This window comes from Oryctolagus cuniculus, chromosome 12, assembly GCF_964237555.1.
Source record: "Oryctolagus cuniculus chromosome 12, mOryCun1.1, whole genome shotgun sequence".
NCBI lineage: Eukaryota > Metazoa > Chordata > Mammalia > Lagomorpha > Leporidae > Oryctolagus > Oryctolagus cuniculus.
In genome coordinates, this window is record NC_091443.1 from 34,846,850 (window position 1) to 34,868,647 (window position 21,798).

The 21,798-nt window shown below is 37.5% G+C and overlaps 1 pseudogene; it reads left to right on the forward strand.

Annotated features, from left to right (window-relative positions):
- Positions 1-331: 331 nt before the first annotated feature.
- The window catches only part of LOC127483855 (importin subunit alpha-6-like), a 31,324-nt pseudogene continuing 9,857 nt past the window's right edge, over positions 332-21,798 (forward strand).

Below are 21,798 nucleotides of genomic sequence, written 5' to 3' on the forward strand. Positions count from 1 at the left end.
ACTACATAACTTAACTACTTACCTACTTAACCACTTAACTACTTAACTACTTAACTTAATACATCTACCCAATCTTAACAATATCACTTATCTGCTAGGCAATCAATATTATTATACAAGTCACAACAAACACTATTAAAATAATCTTAAGTACTATCACAATGAACAATACAAGCACAGCAAAAGATTCAATACATAACATTGGTTTGCTACGTATCTAGGCTCACATCACTGTCACGTATGTGTTTCTCCTGCGGGGAGTGTCCAGTGCCCAGAGTTCAGTGTCCCAGCAGGGACGGAACTCGGATCAGTCACTTACAGACAAGAAGTCATGGGAAGGTTATCACTCTGGGCAGTAGGCTCAAGGTTCCAGGCAGAGAGCAAGGCAAGAAATTGGAGAGGTCCCCTGCCGAGAGGCCTGGTCTGGCTCTGGGGTCGACTGTGGCAGCAGGCTGATAAGGACCAGGTAAGACAGTGAGGCAGCAGCTCTACCGATCAGACAGCGGCCGGGCAGCAATGCAGCAGCTCCAGATGGCCTTTTGATCCCGTCTTTCGCCTTGTGCCATGTAGCAAAAACTAGTGGGCTGGCTCTTCAACTCCAGATGCGAGGAGATCCAGAGGTTTGCTTGCACTGGGCCACACACACACACACACACACACTCACACAGATAGTGGGGTATTACAGCTCAGGGACAGCTCTGCAGGTCGGCTTGTGCTGCTACCTGCTCCGTGCAGAGTAGCGGGCTGCCTCTTCAGCTCCAGATGTGTGGAGATCCAGAGGTTCACACACACTGGGCCCTTTACTTGGCTGCAAGGCCGAAAGTGTTACAGCAACTTTTATTAGACAGGAACAAGACTGTAACGGGACAGCTCATGAGGCTAAAGCCACTCAGGAACAGTGGCTAAGGCTGCCCAGGAACAGGTGCAGCTCCGAGAGCTGTGGCTGGAACAGGTCAGGAACGGGTCAGGATCTCTGCAGTGACAGCTCAGTGACAGCTCAGTGACAGCTCGACTCAGCTCTGCTCCTCTTTCTTCCACTCCCGGTGGTTTACACGCACCAGGCCATGATCCTCGAAAGGATGGAAAGCGACACTAGGGCTCCCTTTTATTCTCATTTTTTGGCAGCCCTCCAATTTGCCATCATGCAACTTGTGCGATTTTATTGGTTTTTTGCTTATGTTTGAACTGTCCAGTCAATACTGCTCTTGCCTTACTCATGTTTGAATGGTCCAGTCAGCGTGGGTAGGAGAGTATTGCCTGTAGTGCACTGTTATCTGACTCACCAGAGATGTCTGCTTGGTATGATTAGGAGCGTCTCCCTCACAGCCATTAAGCATTGCCTCAGCTCCTGACTTATAACTCCACTTTACTTTTATTTTGTGGCTAGTGGTAACTTCTTAACTCAATGTTTTACTGTGTTTCCACAGTTCATCTCCTTTTCAGGTAAGCAGTGATCCGTGGCTCTTTTTTAGATTCCTGTGGGGTTCTCCATGTAAGGAAAATGTATATCCCAGGCTCTAAACCACATCATTTCAGATTTTAACATATCCCAGGAAATATTATTCCAAAAGTGTCTGTTCAACTGTCAATTCTTGTTTTGGTTCTGTGGTAGCTATTCTGTTCACCAAGAAATTTTTACAAAATAAAGTTTGTTGTGCAGAACAGAAATGAGCAAGAGTACATGCAATTGGTTGTCCTCTTTCTGCTGTTTTAATACTCTTCTATGTGTAGTATGAAAATACATGTTGAAACAAATACTCAGGAATCTGAGCCTAAGGTTAAAGGTGGTACAGAAGAAAACCCGACTAATGGAAAAGACTAAAAAGGAAGTGACCAATTTATATTTTGAAACCATTACTGTTTCTACAGTTGAGCACCACGATGATTCATTCAAAATCTGCCAAATATGTGGCCCCAAATTCTAGTATCTCCTAACCCTTACCCATATTAGGTGCATTTAAGCTTCTGGAAACAATGGTTATAAAATAAGATAGGGATTTCTGTTTAGTAAAAATAGATATCAGTGATTAATGAGTTTAGTAGGGCACAAGTGTGGATAGAGATTTTTAAGGGATCATGTAACCTCCTCACTAGAACTAATTATCTTTAAATATTGATGGTGAATTGGTTTGGTTACTTTCTATTGCAGTTTTAGCATAGAAATATTTTGAGTAACAACTAGAAAATTACAAGTTTAGCAAACAGAACATAAAATAATATCTTCCGAATATTTACTTGAATAAAATATAGGTATAAAATGATTAATGTGAAATACTTAGAAAAAGTAAAATACCTTTAAATTATATTATACATTTAGAATTACACTAAATAAATTTTTCATAATGATATTTAGAAGGAGATAAAACAAAGTTAATCTAACAGAGAAGCACAGAACATGACTAACATACAAATATATATTGTGGAATAATGAAAATGATGTGATCTTAACATGTGAGTTATGTGTATGTCATTGAAGTAAGGATGAAAGTTAGAGTGCATCACCACGAAAGCCCAATTCCAACCCTTAAAATCAATGCACTGTAGTAAACTGTGGTCAGTCAGAAGTCATTGTAACCCTCTTAGGAACATACCAGTGACTATAAATTTTCTTTTGAAATATCTGCATATATATTGCTTGCTAACTTTCAATATGAACAATTTTTACATACATTCTGGTTGCCATTTAATTAGGTTACAAATAACTTTTCCTTCACTTGGAGCTTCAAATCTGGATTCTGTAAGGGACTGGGTGAGAGACAGACCAGTGGTGCAGAAGGCAGAAGCAGCTTCTCAGAATTTCAGTTGAGCTGAGGGAAACAGAAAGGCCATCTTGGTCAGGACTAAATCTCATCAATTTGTCAAGCAAACATCTGAAAAGAGAAAGACATGTGGAATTTGTAAAAGAGAAGAAAGAAACCAGGCTCAGAGTGTCACTCATTAAAAAAAAAAATGAACTTAGTATTCACTCAGCCACAAGCCTCATCAACCATTTTTTTTTAAATGCAAAGGAAATCTTCAGATAAATGACTCTATTAGATATCAAATGTAAACTATTCTATAAATTTAAAAACCTATCTGTTTCTGGTACCACCTAAATATAATGGCAAAGTAATTTATATGCTAAATGATTATATTAATCCAGGTAAAATTATCCATAAAATGTCAGTGAAATAACCATATTTTCTAACAATTTATGGAATTTATATGTATACTTAAAGATAGAATTTTCACTTACTATGGCCAATGTTACATTTTTATTACAAAGCAGTAACTTAATTAATGACTTACTTAATTTCTCTTTTTTTATTTGACAGGTAGAGTTATAGACAATGAGAGAGAGACAGAAAGAACTTACTTAATTTCTATTAATTCCCTACTATAACAGTTGAGTATATATGTGTGGTAATTTCCTGTTCTTTATTCTCCTATAAATGACTATCCTACTATGCACAAAATTTTAATATATAATCCAAGAAAATGACATTTTTGGGGCTTATGCTAAACTGTACAATGATTAAATTATGCAGATGCTATTACTCGGAATAAGACAGGAATCTTGTTACACTAAAAATGCTGACTTACTAAAAAATGCAAATATCCAATTGTTAAGAGCTTCCTCTGAGAATAACTTTCATGTAAAATTAACTGTTCTAACAAGATTTGACATAAATGAAATCTGCAAATGAATGAATAATTTATAGGTACAGTTTTGAATGCCATAAGATTTCTGAATAGATATGCTTATTCAAAAATTGTCAAGGTATGTTTCATAAAGGAAAGTTAACTTCCATTCCTCAACGTACTAATGAGCTAACATATTTATTTGTTCAGCCTGTCTTTGCTTTATGTTCATAGCCAGAATTTGAAGAAAGAAACAATTCATTTTTGAAATCATTGATTTGTCTTTCATTGGGCAAATGGAAATTTGAGGAAAAAGAGATGGAAAACTATGATTGAATAGGTTTGGTGAAAGTAAAATGGCTTTGTAATGTTTAAAGAGATTTCCTTCTACAATTAAATTTTTCACAATTAAATGCACCTGGTTTTCATGATGCTAGTTTGCTCACAGAAAGGATAGAAAATAAACATTAGTAAATAAAATATGTCCTTCTTATTTTTTAAAATTAACTTTCTTATTAAATAACTGTGGGAAAATATAGATATGGAAAAGCAAATGAAGAAAATACAGTATTTTGGCAATAATCAATAAAAATCAAAATGAAAAAAGGTACAGACGGCTGAGAGATCTCAGCCTTTTACTTCTAAGATGACAAGATGTGTATTCTGTATGTTTAAATGAGAACCAACCAATTCTTTGTAAAGATATTTTTATAAATTTGCATGAAAGCATTGGATAGAGAAATGAACACAGTTTGCCATATTAGATTGATATTTGTAAAGGGGAAAGATTGTAGCCATTGCATAGGAGAGGAAGAGCTGGCAATACTTTCCATCAACCATGGTATTACATAAGGGCATCTCATCAAGGTCATTGGTAATCTTTATCACATCCCCAACTGCTGGTAGCTCTCTAGTATTTACATTTAAGGAAATTTCTCTTCCAACAAACTTTGGATTTCTTTTCAAAATACATTCTTAGAAGGTAATCTATTTTATGTATAAGATGGTCATCAGAGACAGCAACACTCATTTCAATATCACCAGGGACTGCATATGAATTAATAGCATTACATATTTATGAACCAATTACAAAACTCACACAGGCCAAGCAGATCTCTGTTCATTTAATTATAATTTGATAACTCCTTGAATAAACATGACAACAGCAGCAAAACCCAGTAGGCTATATTAGCATTTTACAAATGGATTACAAGTTATGAAATAGAAAATTATTTTTGTGACATTAGGGTCATAATCAAAATCCCAAGTGGCTGCAAACAGGAATAAGTGGGATGTCTTACCAGTTGTCACATACATGGGGAAAATCAATTCTTTTATAAGCTCTGGTTCATGTTAGTATCATGTCATGACGTAAGTGCCATTATGTTGTTTACTTGGATATACTTTTACCTATCTAGTTAATAGAAAAACATTTATTAATGTGAGACCTGATACATTTTATTGCTTATTTATTATATGATCTTCAAATATTAACTTTTTCTGAAAATTTACAAAGGATTAATAACACATTAAAGCCTTTTTAAAAAGTGTTAGTATGCTATATCTTTCTCTATGCTTTTGCTTTTAATTTACCTGTGTCTTTATTTAAAGTGAGTTTATGAAGTCTTTTGGGTCTGTGCTGATTAATCTCTGTCTCTAGATTTTGTTTAGATTAATAACATTTAAAAAGTGATTATTGCAGCCTGCCCTGTGGTGTACTATGCTAAACCTATGCCTGAAGTGCAAGCAGCCCATATAGGTGCCAATTGGAGTCCCGGCCGCTGCACATCTGATCCAGCTACCTGCTTATGGCCTGGGAAAGCAGTAGAAGATGGCCCAAGTACTTGACCCCTGCTCCTGCACAAGAGACCCAGAAAAAGATCCTGGCTCCTGGCTTTGGATCTGCCCAGCTCCAGCCATTGCGGTCATTTGGGGAGTGAACCAGTGGATGGAAGACCTTTGTGTCTGTCTTTTCCTCTCTGTATGTAACTCTATCTCTCAAATAAATAAAAAAAAATTTTTTTTAAAAAAACAAAATCAAATAAAAAGTGACTATTGATACAGATGCATGAACATATGTTTGTAATTCTTTTCTTTGTTGTCTATGTTCTTTATGTCATTTCCATTAATTTTAACCTTGGAAAGTCTAAGGAAACTAATACAAATGTTGCAAAGAATTATACCTGATATGCTGAGAGGTAAGAAGATGAAACCATGCAGAATGCTCAATTAAACAAAGCAAGCACCAAAAAAGCGGCCAGTTCTTCTCCCTGAACAGCTTTGAACTTTTCCTACAGGGCTAATTAAGTACATTGAAATATCTCAGTTCTTGTTTGTCTAAGGCATTCTCTTTATATCTGAAGGATAATCTCTCTTCATATATAATTCTAAGTTTTGCATCTTTTTTCCTAACTTCTAGTTCACATTTTTTTCTATCTGGAAGTCTGATGTAATTATTTTCCTTGTTTCTTTGATAGTTAAGTTTTTTTGTTTTTTGTTTTTTGTTGTTTTTTTTTTTTTTTTTTTTTTTTTTTGTGATTTGGACATGATAAGGCCAGATAAAGTGGTTTTGTTTGTTTTCAGTATTCACACTGGTTGGTATTACCTGTACTTCTTGATTCCATGGTTTAGTGTCTCATGTTTGAAAAATTCTTGGGAATGGTGATATGAAATATTTAATCTGCTTCATTCTTTTTTCTACTGGTATTCTGATTACCCACATTACCTCTTTTGAAATTAACTCATGGTTCTTGAATAAGCTATCTTTTGTTTTTCTTTTTCTCTTTGTAATTCAGTTATGGAAGTGTCTAGTGACATATCTTGTAAATTCCTGACAATTTTCCTTGGCCATGTTCACTCTGATCCATTGAAGATATTCTTTATTTACTTTATAGTGTTTTTGTTTTCTAATATTTCCTTTTGGTTCTTAGCATTTTCCTATTTCTGTTTGTGTTACCCACGTGTTCCTGTATGTTGCCAAGTTTCCATTAGAGCTCCTGATGTTTTAACCAATTATCTTAAATTCAGCACCTGATAATCCCCAAATCTGTACCACACCTCAATACAGTTCTGAGGCTTGTTTGTCTCTTTAGTCTTTCATTTTGCCTTTAGTATGCCTTGTAGCTTTCAACTGAAAATCATTCTGTGATGTGTCATATGATTTTAAAAATGCAGAAATTAGGCAGAATGAATTTTTAAATTAATTTGGCAAGGAGGCTGGGTTAAATTTTTGTTGTACCTATAGGTGCCCAAGACTTCACTTTCCTAGGATATCTTATATTTGTGTCAATTACTATCTTGTGATTTTTCCCTAAGAGCTCCTTCTCATGTAGTTTCTGAGCCGTGCAGTTCCTTTAACTGTAATTCACTGTCATTATACTTGGGCCCTGCTGATATACTTGGGTGCTAGTAAGCTGGAAATAGGGAAATGTTCTATAGATCTATTGTAATTCCCAACTTATTGTAGGCCTGTGTTCTTGGCATGTGTCCTTCACACGTGTTTCTCACCATTCTAAACCCTATGTCAGATGAAACAGGAAAGTTAAAGGAGGTGGAAATTGAGTAATTGTACTTTCCCAAATTGGACAAAGCTTTAGTAAAGGTAATTCCTATTTTGAGTAGGGCTGTGTTATGAAGAATACTCTAGAAATGCTTGAAAATATTGTTTCCCCAAAAGCCATTTTTGGCTCTTTACTTGTCAGAGTCCATGTGGAGCTGTATCCCACAAATGAGTGAAGGGCCTCTGAAGACTGCACTCCCCAAGGGTTTCCTTACTCCTCAGCTGGTATTCACTCAGCTTCCAACAAGCTGTCAAAGTCACCAATCAAAAGTTCCTACCAGATAGTGTCTCCAGCGTCTTCTTCTCCAAATAAGCTGATCTTGGTTGTGACTTTCTCAAATTTTCCATTTATTTAGGTATCAAGGTCATAGTTTGCCCATCACCTCAATTTTTAGATGGGAATACTAAGAGTCATTAATTTGCATTATGTTCAGATTTTTCATGTTCTAATAACATGAAAAACTGTTTCCAAGATCTTAATATGTCAGAGCTAAAACAGAACTATTAAGTACATTTAAGAACAACCAAAATTAATTAGGGGCAGTGTAATGGATGAAACCACTGTTTGTGATGCCAGCATCCCATAGGGGCACCAGTTAGAGTCCTGGATGCTCCAGTTCCAATCCTGAAATCCAGCTCCCTGCTAATGCCCCCCGGGAATGCAACCAAGGATCTCCTAAGTCCTAGGGCCCCTGCATTCACATAGAAGACTCCAGTGAAGCTCCTGGCTCCTGGCTTCAGCCTGGCCCAGTCCTGGACATTGCAGACATTTGGGAAGGAAACCAGCAATGGAATCATTCTCTCTCTGTCTCTCTCTCTCCCCCCAAAATAAATAAATAAATAATTTTTTTCTAAAGATTTATTTATTTATTTGAAAGTCAGAGTTACACAGAGAGAGGGAGATGCAGAGAGAGGGAGGGAGAGAGAGAGATTCCATCTGATGGTTCACTCCCCAATTGGGCTCAATGGCTTGAGCTGCACTAATCCAAAACCAGGAGCCAGGAGCTTCTTCCAGGTCTCCCACATGGGTGCAGAGGCCCAAGTACTTGGGCCATCTTCTACTGCTTTCCCAGGTCATAGCGGAGAGCTGGGGAAGTAGAACAGCCAGGACTCGAACTGGCACCCATATAAGATGCCAGTGCTTCAGGCCAGGGTGTTAACACACTGTACCACAGACCTGGCCCCAATAAATAATTTAAAAAATAAAATAAAATAAAATATTAATTTGTATCAAATATCTAAATGTCTGGATTTTTGTTCCTTTTTTTTATTTATTTGTTTATTTGAAAGGCAGAGTTACAGAGAGAAGAGATACAGAGAGAGATCATCCATTCGCTGGCTGGCTCTTCAAATGGCTGCAGCAGCCAAGAGCCAGGTGCTTCTTCCAGGTCTCCCACTTGGGTACAGGGCCCCAAGGATTGCACCATCTTCTACTGCTTTCCAAGACACATGAGCAGCGAGCTGGATCAGAAGTGGAGCAGCCGGTATTTGAACTGCTGCCCATATAGGATGTCAGTGCAGCAGAGGGCACCTTAAACGCTGCACCATAGCACTAGCCCCTAGATTTTGGTTTCTGAACAAAGAAAGCAAAATCAGTCAATAGAGTTATTCAACTAGTAATAGTTAAATATTTTCAACTCAAAAGTAAATGTGAGTGTTGTATTTACAATGATAAATGATAGACAATAGGATATTTGTGTGTGCATGTGTGTGTATCATTTACAGAAATTTAATATCAACATAAATTTGCATAAATTTCCTTCATAAACATGGTTCAGGAATATAAAAAGAAAATTTTGTGATATTCTCAATGTATACAGGGGCTAATGGTAAATTATCCATAATCTTACCATAATAAGGTAATGACTGATTATGTTATGTACATACAAGAAGCATTCAGAGTTCACATAAGTGTCTATTATGGAAAGATTATGCGTGAATTTCTTTTTTTTTAATTTTTTTTTTGACAGGCAGAGTGGACAGTGAGAAAGAGAGACAGAGAGAAAGGTCTTCCTTTGCCATTGATTCACCCTCCAATGACCGCTGCAGCCGGCGCACCGCGCTGATCTGATGGCAGGAGCCAGGTACTTCTCCTGGTCTCCCATGCAGGTGCAGGGCCCAAGCACTTGGGCCATCCTCCACTGCACTCCCTGGCCACAGCAGAGAGCTGGCCTGGGAGAGGGGCAACCGGGACAGAATCTGGCGCCCCGACCGGGACTAGAACCTGGTGTGCCGGCGCTGCAAGGCGGAGGATTAGCCTAGTGAGCTGTGGCACGGGACAATTATGCGTGAATTTCAAAAAGTTTTGCATCAAAATAACATCTGAAATTCCTTTTTTTTTTTGTCTGTTCTACTTAATATGACTGGTTTAATTCTGTAATTAATACACAGTTATTCTTAAGTGTTGAAAATTAACTGAAATGTGATCCCTGTTAAACATAAGAGTGGGAATAGGAGAGGGAAGAGATGTATAATTTGGGACATGCTCAAGCTGACTTGCCCCAAATGGTAGAGTTAGAAACATACCAGGGAATTCCAGTTTTCTGCTAATGCTCACCCTGGAAGGCAGCAAGCGATGGCTGATGGAATTGGGTTTCTGTTGCCCATGTGAGAGACCAGGACTGAGTTCCTTGCTATTGGTTTGGTCTGGTCTGGACCCAGCTGTTGTAGGAATTTGTGGAGTGAACTACGAGTTGGAAAAACTGTCCTTGTCTATTTCTCTCTGTCTCTTTCCTCCTATCTCTTCCAAATAAATAAAAATTTAAATTTTGTTTTCAAAATGGCCATAGCAGTTTTCTGTTTCTAATCTCAAAGGTAAACAATCCTTCTCCAATCTTAAGGAATCTTTTAAGGGAGTCAGGGCAATGGACATAACACTGGAAGGAAGTGCTTAAAGGTTTCATTCTCCCAATAGAAAATATTTTACCACAGGAAAGAATATGTGTCGCTCCCCCTCTTTGTGGAGGAACGACACTAAACCCTGCCTATGCTTCATATCCGAGTCACGGCACCATTATGTCGCTCCCCGTCTTCGTGGAGGAACGACACAGGACCCTGCGCTGTTCTTTTGTCTGCTCGGCCCTCCCTGGGTTTGCTGCTGGTTCTTCCCGGGTTGGCTACCGTCCCTTCCACCTCCGTGGAAGGGCGGTTCCCCCTGGCCACTTTCCCCACTTCCGCGGGGAGCGGCATACTGCCGGCCGGCTCTCTCGGGGGCTGCACAGGTGTTCCTCTTAGATGTTCCCTTTAGATGTTCCTGGTGCATGTTGTCTCTCTCCTCCTTTATAGTCCTCTTCCACTAATCCCAACTCGGCTGCCCACACGCCGAGTACGCTGCTCTCCTCCAATCAGGAGCAGGATCAGCTCCTGGAGGTCATCACTCAAGTTGGCAAGAGGCAGCTGCGTAGAAGCTGTTTTCTCCTCTCCCAGCGCCATATTGTGGGAGAGCAGATGCATAGAATAAGTCTTAATTCCAGTAACTTAGTCTAGTCCGGGTTGCTCCCCACAAATATGTGTGTGTGTATGTATATATATATATAGCATAGCTACTGCTATTATTACTTGATTTTATTTAAAATTTTCATTATTAAATATTCATAAATGTATCCAGCCTGGAAATAATTTTGAACCATCATTGAAGAATTCCATATGAAGCCAAGTGAAAGACAAATGACCAACATAAATATTTAAATAATTCTCAAATTAAATTTTCTTAATCTTTTATACAAATTTTGTATGACTCAATTCATAAAAAAACTTGCCATAAAGATTTTAGCACATTTCCATATATGCATAATCAGATTATCTGTTATTCAATCAGGACTTCTGTTGTGTTTTTTTTTTTTAAATAAAACCAGCACAAGTATTCCAGACATGAACACTTGAATATGAGAATTATCAGCTCACACAGATTTTGAAGTAGCTGAGGAGTGATGAACACAGAATTTTTTCAATGAATTTCTCCACTCAGACCTCTAGGACTGTGATTTTCAAGAGCACCCTCAAAAAGTTGGTGCAATTTTCAGTATCTTTGTTAATTCCCACTATCTACCTCTCTATCTGATTCAATAATGTTCCAGGAAAGCCACTGCAATTCAACTGACCCTGGGCGCCATATTTTTTTTTTTTTTTTTGGAACTTTCTAGGTCACTTGTGTTGCAATGGCAAATTCTAACCTAGAACCATAAACTGAAGGGGACTTTGCAAAATTAAGCCTTCATTATACTCTAAGGTGCGGAGAAGACAGAGGAGGATATATTGTCTTGAGATAAATCAGTACACTCTGTACACCACTACTGACTCTGTATTTATTTGCAATTCTAACATATGAATGAAGAGGAAGACAGCATCAGGCTCTGCCTGATATGATGTTGTTCCTCAGACAGCCACAGACATATTTTATGCCTAAAAGGAATAACATTTTCTGCCTCTAGTTCATTCACATTAAGCTTTCATATATTGTAAAACACTGAACCACCGAATTAAACATCATTATCACAATTTGTATCTGTTACTTTTTAGAAAAAAACAAAAATGCAAAATAATTAATGTTTGCAGTCCTCCTCTCTTCAACTAATCATGTAGCTGTGGGTGGGATTCATAACTTCCCTTTCCAGTACCTATTTGTTTTATTCTTGCTCTCATGCAATAACTGACCGTATTTCAGCTTCTCATTGTTACTTATTTGGCATGAAGGACAAATATTCAATTCTAATGAGACTAAAAAACCACTGGCTTTTCTTATTTTGAGTTGATATTTTTCTTTCATTTTTAATTCTAGATAAGTGACTACTTAAGCCAAGAAAATCTGAAGGATCCAGACATTTTTTCTCCTTGTCCACTGTGTATGAGCCATAGAATTACCTCTTGATAGAATCAATTATATAAGCTTTTACTTTCAAGTAGCACCAACATACAAGTACAGCAACAATCTGTAACCAAGTCTTGATCGTTACCTACATGCCTCTACAATCAGAAGAAGCAATCCTCTGTGAACTCTCTGTGCTCACAGAAAGTTCAATTCCTAGCTCCTGATGCATGGCTTCTTGGTGTGATAGCAGAAGACCCGGTGAAAATTCACAATTAGCTTTGGAAGAAATGAAAAAGAAGGGCGTTGGTGCTTTAGAGCAGTGAGTTAAGCCACTGCCTGCAGTGCCTGCAACGTATGTGGGCACCAATTCAAGTCCCAGCTGCTCGACTTCCATTCCAGCTCCCTGCAAATGCTCCTGGTAAAGCAGTGGAAGATGACCCAAGTCCTTGGGCCCCTGCATCTATGTGGAAGACCCAGAAGAAGCTCCTATCTCCTAACATTGGATCAGCCCAGCTCTGGCCTTTCCAGCCATCTGAGGAGTGAACCAGCAAATGGAAGTGCACTATCTCTCTCTCTCCTCACTCTCTCATTCTCTAACTGTAATTCTGCCTTTCAAATGAACAAATAAATCTTAAAAAAAGAAGAAATGAAAATGAAGGAATAAGATAATGGAAGAGGAAAACACAAATATTGTATTAATTGGTATCACTGCAAACATTTTTTAAATTTATTTCTGAGCTCATTTAAGCTGGCAACACTTAGTGATTCCTTGAGCAGATTTTTAAATCTTTTACTATTCTCTAGTACTTTTAGTTGAAATCTCATTTAAAGTCAGTTGTGTGATAAACTCTCTTTTACTAATGAACAACAATGAGCCCCTCTATGTAAATCACTAGAGTATTGTATTCTGTAACTAACATTTCTACACCCATACACACCCATATGAGCATCATATTCTTCTTTTTTAAAAGATTTTTATTTATTTATATGAGAGGTAGAACTACAGACAGTGAGAGGAAGAGACAGCAAGAGAGTTCTTCCCTCTGTTGGTTCATTCCGCAGATGGCTGGAACGGCCAGTGCTGCGCCAATCCGAAGCCAGGAGCCAGGAGCTTCTTCCTGGTCTCCCACATGGGTGCAGGGGCCCAAGCACTTGGGCCGCTTTTCACTGCTTTCCCAGGCCATAGCAGAGAGCTGGACTGGAAGAGGAGCAACCAAGATTAGAACTGGCACCCATATGGGATGCCGGCGCCACAGATGGAGGATTAACCTACTGCACCATGGTACCGGCCCCGAGCATCATATTCTTTTATGCTGATCATGTCAAGGTGTTCCTCATCCGATGAGATGAATGATCAGCTCCACAACTCTTATCATTACTGAATTATTTTTACCTCTTTGTTCTACTATACTGTCCCTCTTGCTGGTACTTAGTTTCTTTCTTACAAAGGTAAAAGAGAAACACGCAATCCCTAAGGCTGTCCTCACATATGATACCAACTGCAAGTTCAGGAGTAGAGGGTTCCTTTAATGATCATTAGGTTGACTAATTCACCAAAATGACTCTCAGATCTACCAAAAGCTGTTATGCTGATGATTATGGTTTAATACAGAAAAAGTATACATATTAAAGTTTGCCAACAGAAGAATCTCATAGGGCAGAATCAAGGATTAGCTGATATTAGAGCAAGTGAGTTAGTTGAATCATTGACAAACCTGGAATTTTATAAATGAATCACAAGATTGAACACATTTACTACTCTACTAAGGCTATCTGTTCTGTGTAATCATTAGAAGTTCTGGAAAAAAAATCTCAGGCTTCCTTTAGATTGACCAGTTCTGAAAGAAAGGAATTCTCAGAATGGGTTGTCAGCACAGTGCATGAAGGCAACCTAACTGCTTGTGAAAGAAGAAAGTTGGAGCAACGGTATTCATGAAGATTCTCCTCTGAACCTTGGCAAGCTAAGCCCCTCCTCTTGTGTGGAGAAGTACATGTAAACAGGTTTAGAAAGGTCAGGAATTTTACTCTTCAGATTTTTCTCCATGTGGTACAAGAATCAGCTGTCAAAAGTTAATATTTCCATTTAATGGTAGACATAAGAAAAATTGTAATAACAACTAACACTTATTGAGAATTTTTTTAAAGTTACATTTATTGTTACAAGTACTGTCATTATGACCACTTTTAATGTTGAAGAAACCAATGACCAGAAAAAGCCAGCAGATGGGATATTGATAGAGTTAAAAATCTAAACCAATTAGCCATAACCTTGAACCTAATGCTATGTTGTATCTAAAATTATTGCACTAAAGAATTGATTTTGTTACTTTCCACAAAATATGCAAAAATTGTTACTACAGTGCCATCTGTAAGGACTCCTGATGACTGTACTGTCTTTGTCTTGAAGTAATCATCTGACTCAGACGCAGCCAAACTATAAGAAAGCTGGCAGTCACTGAGTGAAAAACTCTCTAAGCAGAGAGTAAGAATCACTGAAACTGAACAAATGGAGCATCTGGATCCAATACAACGGTTCTCATAGTAATTTACAGAAATGAGTTCAAAGTTCATAAATAAAAACAAATAGAGTAGACTTTCCAGAATATGAGATGGAAATTGAAATTTCTGCTGTTTTCAGAAAATCTGACCACTAGAGAACTCTTGTAACTTGAATAACAACAGCATTCCTTTCTGTCATGAACAGGTGTGCTACACTCAAGTACTTTCAGAAAACCAATGGTGCTGCTAGCGCAGAGGCTCACTAGGATAATCCTCCACCTGCGGCGCCAGCACCCGGAGTTCCTGTATCAGAGAATTTACACTGTTTTAAATACAAAATATTTACTCCCTAAATGCCATTGAAGTAGTTAGTGAATAGTTATCACTTTATAAATAATAAAAACTACAAAATATTTATGCCAGAAGTTATACAACGAGGAAGCATTGAAGCTGTAATTAAAATCCAGGCATTCTAATTAAAATCCAGCCCAAACTAATTTTTTTGTATCTTACATTGTTACCCATGTAAACACAGGGATGGTAATGTTTGCACCATTACATTTATATACTATCACAGAAAGATAAAATGAAAAAAGGTGTTGGTGGGAATGGAGAATAGGAACCTTTACATACCACTGGTGAGAATGTAAATTAGTGTGGCTATTGTAGAAAACATGGAGTTTTGCAAAAAAATCTGAAATTAGAATTACCATAGGATCCAGAAATCCTGTCACTCTGTATATATCCAAAGGAAGTGAAATTAGGATATGAAAGAAATATGAACTATCATAATTACTTCAGTGTTACAATAGTCAAGATAAAAAATCAATTTCATTCACTATCCATAAACAGATGAATGATTAAATAAAGATGTATACACTGTATGAAATACTATCATATATATGCATAAGTTTTCCATAAAATGCATATATATATATATATATATATATATAGAGAGAGAGAGAGAGAGAGAGAGAGAGAGAAAGAGAGAGAGTCTCATTGCAAAAAACATGAATGGGGGCCGGTGCTGCGGTATAGTGGGTTAATGCTCCACTGGCATCCCATATGGGCGTCAGTTCTAGCACTGGCTGCTCCTCTTCTGATCCAGCTCTCTGCTATGGTCTGGGAAAGCAGTAGAAAATGGCCCAAGTCCTTGGGCCCCTGCACTCGTGTGGGAGACCTGGAGGAAGCTCCTGGCTCCTGGCTTCAGATCGGTTCAGCTTTGGCTGATGCTGCCATTTGGGAAGTGAACCAGTGGATGGAAGACCTTTCTCTCTGTCTCTCCCTTTCACTATCTGTAACTCTACCTCTCAAATGAATAAATAAAATCTTTATAAAAAATGGATGGACTTGGAGGAAATTACATTAAATGAAATGAGCCAAATACAGAAAGATATATATGTATGATCTCATATATGATCTAAAAACATTGAAAAAGAGAGTAAAATTGTGGTTACCCAAGACTGGGAGAGCAGAGGAGGGAGAATGAGGGAATGCTGGTTAAAGGACACAAAATTTCAATCAGAGAAATATATTATCATGAATTAATTAATTATTTTGTTTTCTCCAAAGATAAAAATGAGGAGGAAGAAAAGGGGGGGAGGAAGGATAAAAATGACTGGAAAGATTAATTGAGAAGCACAGAGGGTTTATTAATTAATAAACAAAAAAGGTAGAATTTGTAATTCATGAAAGAATAAAAAAAATAGACCAAGAGAACTGAATGAGGAATCTAGAAACAAATCTATGCATATATAATTAATTTTCTTTCAATGAAGAAATTAATTAAATTAAATGATTGCTGGAATGTTTCTATATATTTTGGTGGGATAACTGGATGAGCACATCGGGAAACCAGGCCTTCTACCTTCACCAAACACAAACTTAATTGGCATTAAAACCAGAGATCTAAATGCAAAAAGTAATTCTGTAAAATTTCTAGTAAAAGGCAAAGAATGTTATATTTGCTTCCAGGGAGCCCCTAGAGTTTTCTGAAACAGCAAAAAACACATTTATTATAAAAAAATGCTAAATTACAACTCATCAAAAATTTTAAAATTCTGTTCACAGAAGACTGTTAATAACATGAAATGACTGTATATATATATATCAGAAACATTACTATTTTAAGAATATGAATTGTAAACAAATTGTATAATATGTCAATTTATAGGCTGCAGATAATCCAATTGAATAACATGGATTATTCACATGTTTTAGTGGCATAACTTTTCTGTTGTATAACTCAAACTAACTGAGACTCAATAATTTGAATTCTAGACAGGCAAACAGTAATATTTAAAAGTTCATAACAGGGATCACTTTTCAGTTAAAATTTAAACACCTAAGAATAATTGTGTATTAATTACAGAGTTCAACCAATGGTACTAGAACAAAAAAAATACTAAAATGGATAAAGTATTACATTGTACATCAACCGTCAGGACAAGAGCTGATCAAGTCACTATTTCTCGTAGTGTCCATTTCATTTCAACAATTTCCCCTTTGGTACTCAGTTAGTTGTCACTGATCAGGGAGAACATATATTTGTCCCTTTGGGACTGGCTTAATTCACTCAGCATGATGTTTTCCAAATTCCTCCATCTTGTTGCAAATGACCGGGTTTCGTTGTTTTTGACTGCTGTATAGTATTCTATAGAGTACATGTCCCATAATTTCTTTATCCAGTCTACTGTTGATGGGCATTTGGGTTGGTTCCAGGTCTTAGCTATTGTGAATTGAGCTGCAATAAACATTAATGTGCAGACAGCTTGCTTGTTTGCCAATTTCGTTTCCTTTGGGTAAATTCCAAGGAGTGGGATGGCTGGGTTGAATGGTAGGGTTATCTTCAGGTTTCTGAGGAATCTCCAGACTGACTTCCATAGTGGCTTAACCAGTTTGCATTCCCACCAACAGTGGATTAGTGTCCCTTTTTCCCCACATCCTCTCCAGCATCTATTGTTGGAAGATTTCTGAATGTGAGCCATTCTAACTGGGGTGAGGTGAAACCTCATTGTGGTTTTGATTTTCATTTCCCTGATTGCTAGTGATCTTGAACATTTTTTTCATGTGTCTGTTGGCCATTTGGATTTCCTCTTTTGAAAAATGTCTATTGAGGTCCTTGGCCCATCTCTTAAGTGGGTTGTTTGTTTTGATGTTGTGGAGTTTCTTGATTTTTTTGTAGATTCTGGTTATCAACCCTATATCAGTTGCATAGTTTGCGAATATATTTTCCCATTCTGTTGGTTGCCTCTTCACTTTCCTGACTGTTTCTTTTGAAGTACAGAAACTTCTCAATTTGATGCAATCCCAAATGTTAATTTTGGCTTTGACTGCCTGTGCTTCTGGGGTGTTTTCCAAGAAGTCATTGCTGGTACCTATATTGAAAAAAAAAAAAAAAGTTCCTGAAATGCATTTTATGGAAAACCTATACATAAATTTCATTTTTTTGTACCAAAGAAAATTTATCTTTTTAAACATTTATTTATTTTATTTGATAGAAATATATAAGGAGAGGGAGAGACAGAGAGAGAGATCTTCACTTCCAAAATGGCCTCAACAATTGGGTCAGAGTTGATCTGGATCCAAGTGCCATGGGCTTCTTCTGGTCTCCCACATGGGTGCAGGAGCCCAAGAACTTGGGCTATCCTCTACTGTTTTCCCAGGCGCATTAGCAAGGAGCTGAATCAGAAATGGAGCAGCCAGGACACGAATTGGTACCCATATGGAATATTGGCACTGCAAGTGGCATCTTCATCCATTACCGCATAGAGCCAGTCCTTAAACTTATCTTTATTTTTATTTTTTAAATTTTATTTCCATTACTGCATAGAGCCAGTCCTTAAACTTATCTTTATTTTTATTTTTTTAAATTTTATTTCAAGTATACAAATTTCATGTGTTCCATATATACAGATTCAGGAACATGGTGATACTTTCCATCCCACCCAAGCTTTCACCCTTCTCCCTCCTTCCTTTCTTATTCCCACTCCTATTTTTTACAAAGATCTATTTTTAGTTAACATTATATTCATAATACTAACCCTACAATAAGTAAAGAGTTCAACAAGAGTATGAAAAAAAAAAAAACAACACTGTTCCTCAATAGTTGAGACAAGGTCTGTTCAAAATCAATGTATCTCAAAGTGTCAATTTCACTTTTTTAGATTACTTTTTAGGTCCCACAGATCAGAGAGAATAGGTAGTATTTGTCTTTTGGGGACTGATTTATTTCACTAAGTATAATGGTTTTTAGTTGTATCCCTTTTTTACAAATGATAGTATTTGAATTTTATTCTTTTCCCGCTGTGTAGTATTCCATATTATACACACACACACACACACACACACACACACACCATCTTGGGCCAGTGCTATGACATATTGGGTGAAGCTGCCATCTCTGGTGCCGCCATCCCATGTGGACACAGGCTCGAGTCCTGGCTGCTCCACTTCCAATCCAGCTCCCTGTGGTAGACCTGGGAGGACAGAGGAGGATGGCCCAAGTGCTTGAGCCCTTTCATTCATATGGAAGGCCTGGAAGAAACTCCTGACTCCTGGATTCAGACTGGTCAGCTCAGGCCATTGTGGCCATTTAGGGAGTGAGCCAGCAGAAGGAAGATCTCTTCCCACCTACCCCTGTCTCTGTCTCTCCCCTTCTCTCTCTCTCTTTGTCTCTGCCTTTCAATTGAATAGTTAAAAATCTTTCAAAAATTCTATATTCCACAAACTTTTTAAAGTAGCTTTGTACCTATCACATGATATATCCTGTGGTATCACTTTAATTTCTAATTGTTACAAACTGAAATGACTGAAGAAATTAATTGATGAAAAAATCTATGCAATCAATTACTCATTATAATTTTGTAAACCCTTGGGAGGGAGATCTATGTTATAAAGGATAATAAATCCAGGCAAAAACTTGTTAGTCAGAACTGATCTCTGAATGTGCAGAGAAATAATATCACAATACTCTTTGCAGATGGTTCTTCACCCACTCCAATTATGCAAAGTGAAAATATTCCTTTTTATTCCAAAGGCCAGAGCTGCATCTAGTGACATGCTTAGAGTCAAGGTGATATAAATGGAGAGCTGAAATCTTAGTGAACATATGGTGTTCTATGAGAGAATGTTTTATGCTTTACCCCAAAAAAGAAATTGTACTTATCGCACAAGTTTGATTTAGGTAAGTTCTTATTTTATTAGTCATAGATTAATACAAAATGTATTAATCAGTTGTTATACAACATGCAACCCAGTTGTGTAATCTTTCCTCAAATTTTCATTAGAAATATTACATAAAGTTTTTACTATCTTCATTTTATGCCTGGGGAATTGAGTTAATAGCTTACTAGATAACCTGAACACTTTGTCTAAATAAGGCATACATTCTATATTTTATAAAAAATGAGAAACTTCAACATAGTGTATACTTTTTAGCTCCTTATACTTATCAATTTATATATATTATCTTAATATGTGGTTATAAGATATAATTCAAGCCCAAAAAGAAAATTGATAGAGCTCATTACCAAAATGCTCTTATTAAACACATTGTAAAGGATTCACATACTATGCAAGTAAAATGAACACAGATGGATGACCTGAGACTCAAGGAGTAATAAGGGACAAATGCTAAGATCCTTGAAATTGGCAATGTTCTATATCAAAAAGCAATAACAAGATTTAGTGGGCTAAAATGAAAGAAGATATAATTAATGGGGCTGGTGCTGTGGCACAGTGGGTTAACACCCTGGCCTGCAGTGCCAGCATCTCATATGGGCGTTGGTTCGAGACCTGACTGCTCCACTTCCCATCCCACTCTCTGTTGTGGCTTGGGAAAGCAGTGGAGGATGGCCCAAGGCCTTGGGCCCCTGCACCTGTGTGGGAGACCCGGAAGAAGCTCCTGGCTTCGGATCAGTGCAGCTTTGGCCGTTGTGGCCAATTGGGGAGTGAACCAATGGATGGAAGACCTCTCTCTCTCTCTCTCTCTGCCTCTCCTCTGTGTAACTCTGAATTTCAAATAAATAAATAAATCTTTTTTTAAAAAAGAAAATATAATTAAAATATACTTCAATAACCACATAGTTTGAAAAAGAACACAAACAGAGTTGACAAACTCTAAGATCCTTGAATATGGGGGGGAAATTAAACCCAAGCATGGACATCGGACTCTAAAAATGTGTGAAACATTTTTCAGCTGAATCTTCTCCTTAATCATGACAGGGTGATGCAGAGGATGATCACTCTTCCTACTGATTCTGAGATACAAAGAAATCAATGTGCATTTTAGTTGAGTATTTAATCTTACTGAACACTATCTTATAGTTTGCTGAGAGCTTGCTTTGATCCTAACAATAGGTGGTATGTTTGGGAACCAGGATCTCCAACCTTAAAGAGCCCAAAGTTTTACAGGAGCTGGAGCTGGGAACTGAATCCAGGCACCTCAATATGGAAGTTGGGCATCTTAGCTATTAAACTAAAAGATCACCCAGAAAGATTTTTTATTATTTATCCCTTCAATTATTTCTTAAAGATTTATTTTTTATATGAAAGGCAGAGTGACAGAGAGAGGGGGAGAGACAGACAGACAGAGACACATACACACAGAGGTCTTCTATCCACTGATTACTCCTCATGTGGCTGCAACATTTAGGGCTGACCAAGAGAGAAGAACCCCACCACTACCACCACAATTCCTTCCAGGTGTCCCACATGGGTGGTAAGGGACAAAGTAATTGGAACATCATCTGCTGTCTTCTAAAGCACATTAACAAGAACCTGGATTGGAAGCAAAGCAGCCAGGATTCGACTTGGCACTCCCATATGAGATATTGCATCTGGTAACTAACATCACTCTGCAATGCTGGCCCCTTTGACAAAACTTTAACAAATTATTTTATTTGTCATTTTTGCTCAGATTTACTCATATTTTAAGCAGAAATAACATCAAGCACATTGTTCAGCTTTTTATTTTTCCTGCTGAGTCTTTGTTAGAGGAATATGTTCCTTCCAAATACTGGGGGGTTGTGGATTGGATTTCTTTTAGTGATTGGAGTAGGAAGGAGTGGATGAGCCAACAAATGTCCTAAAAGGAGTAGCTTCCAGCAAGCCAGCAGGGACTTTTTCTAACTGAGTGGTTGTTAAAGTGTAGTTTATAAAGTCCTACAGATCTAAAGTTGCATTTAGCAACAGCTTGAGATTGAAGAAAAAGAGATAAAGTCAGACTCAGGATTGTCAATAGTTAATTAAATGTAAATACAGAAAAGGCTAAAAGAACTCAAGACTTAAGAGGCCAACAACAGACTTTTTT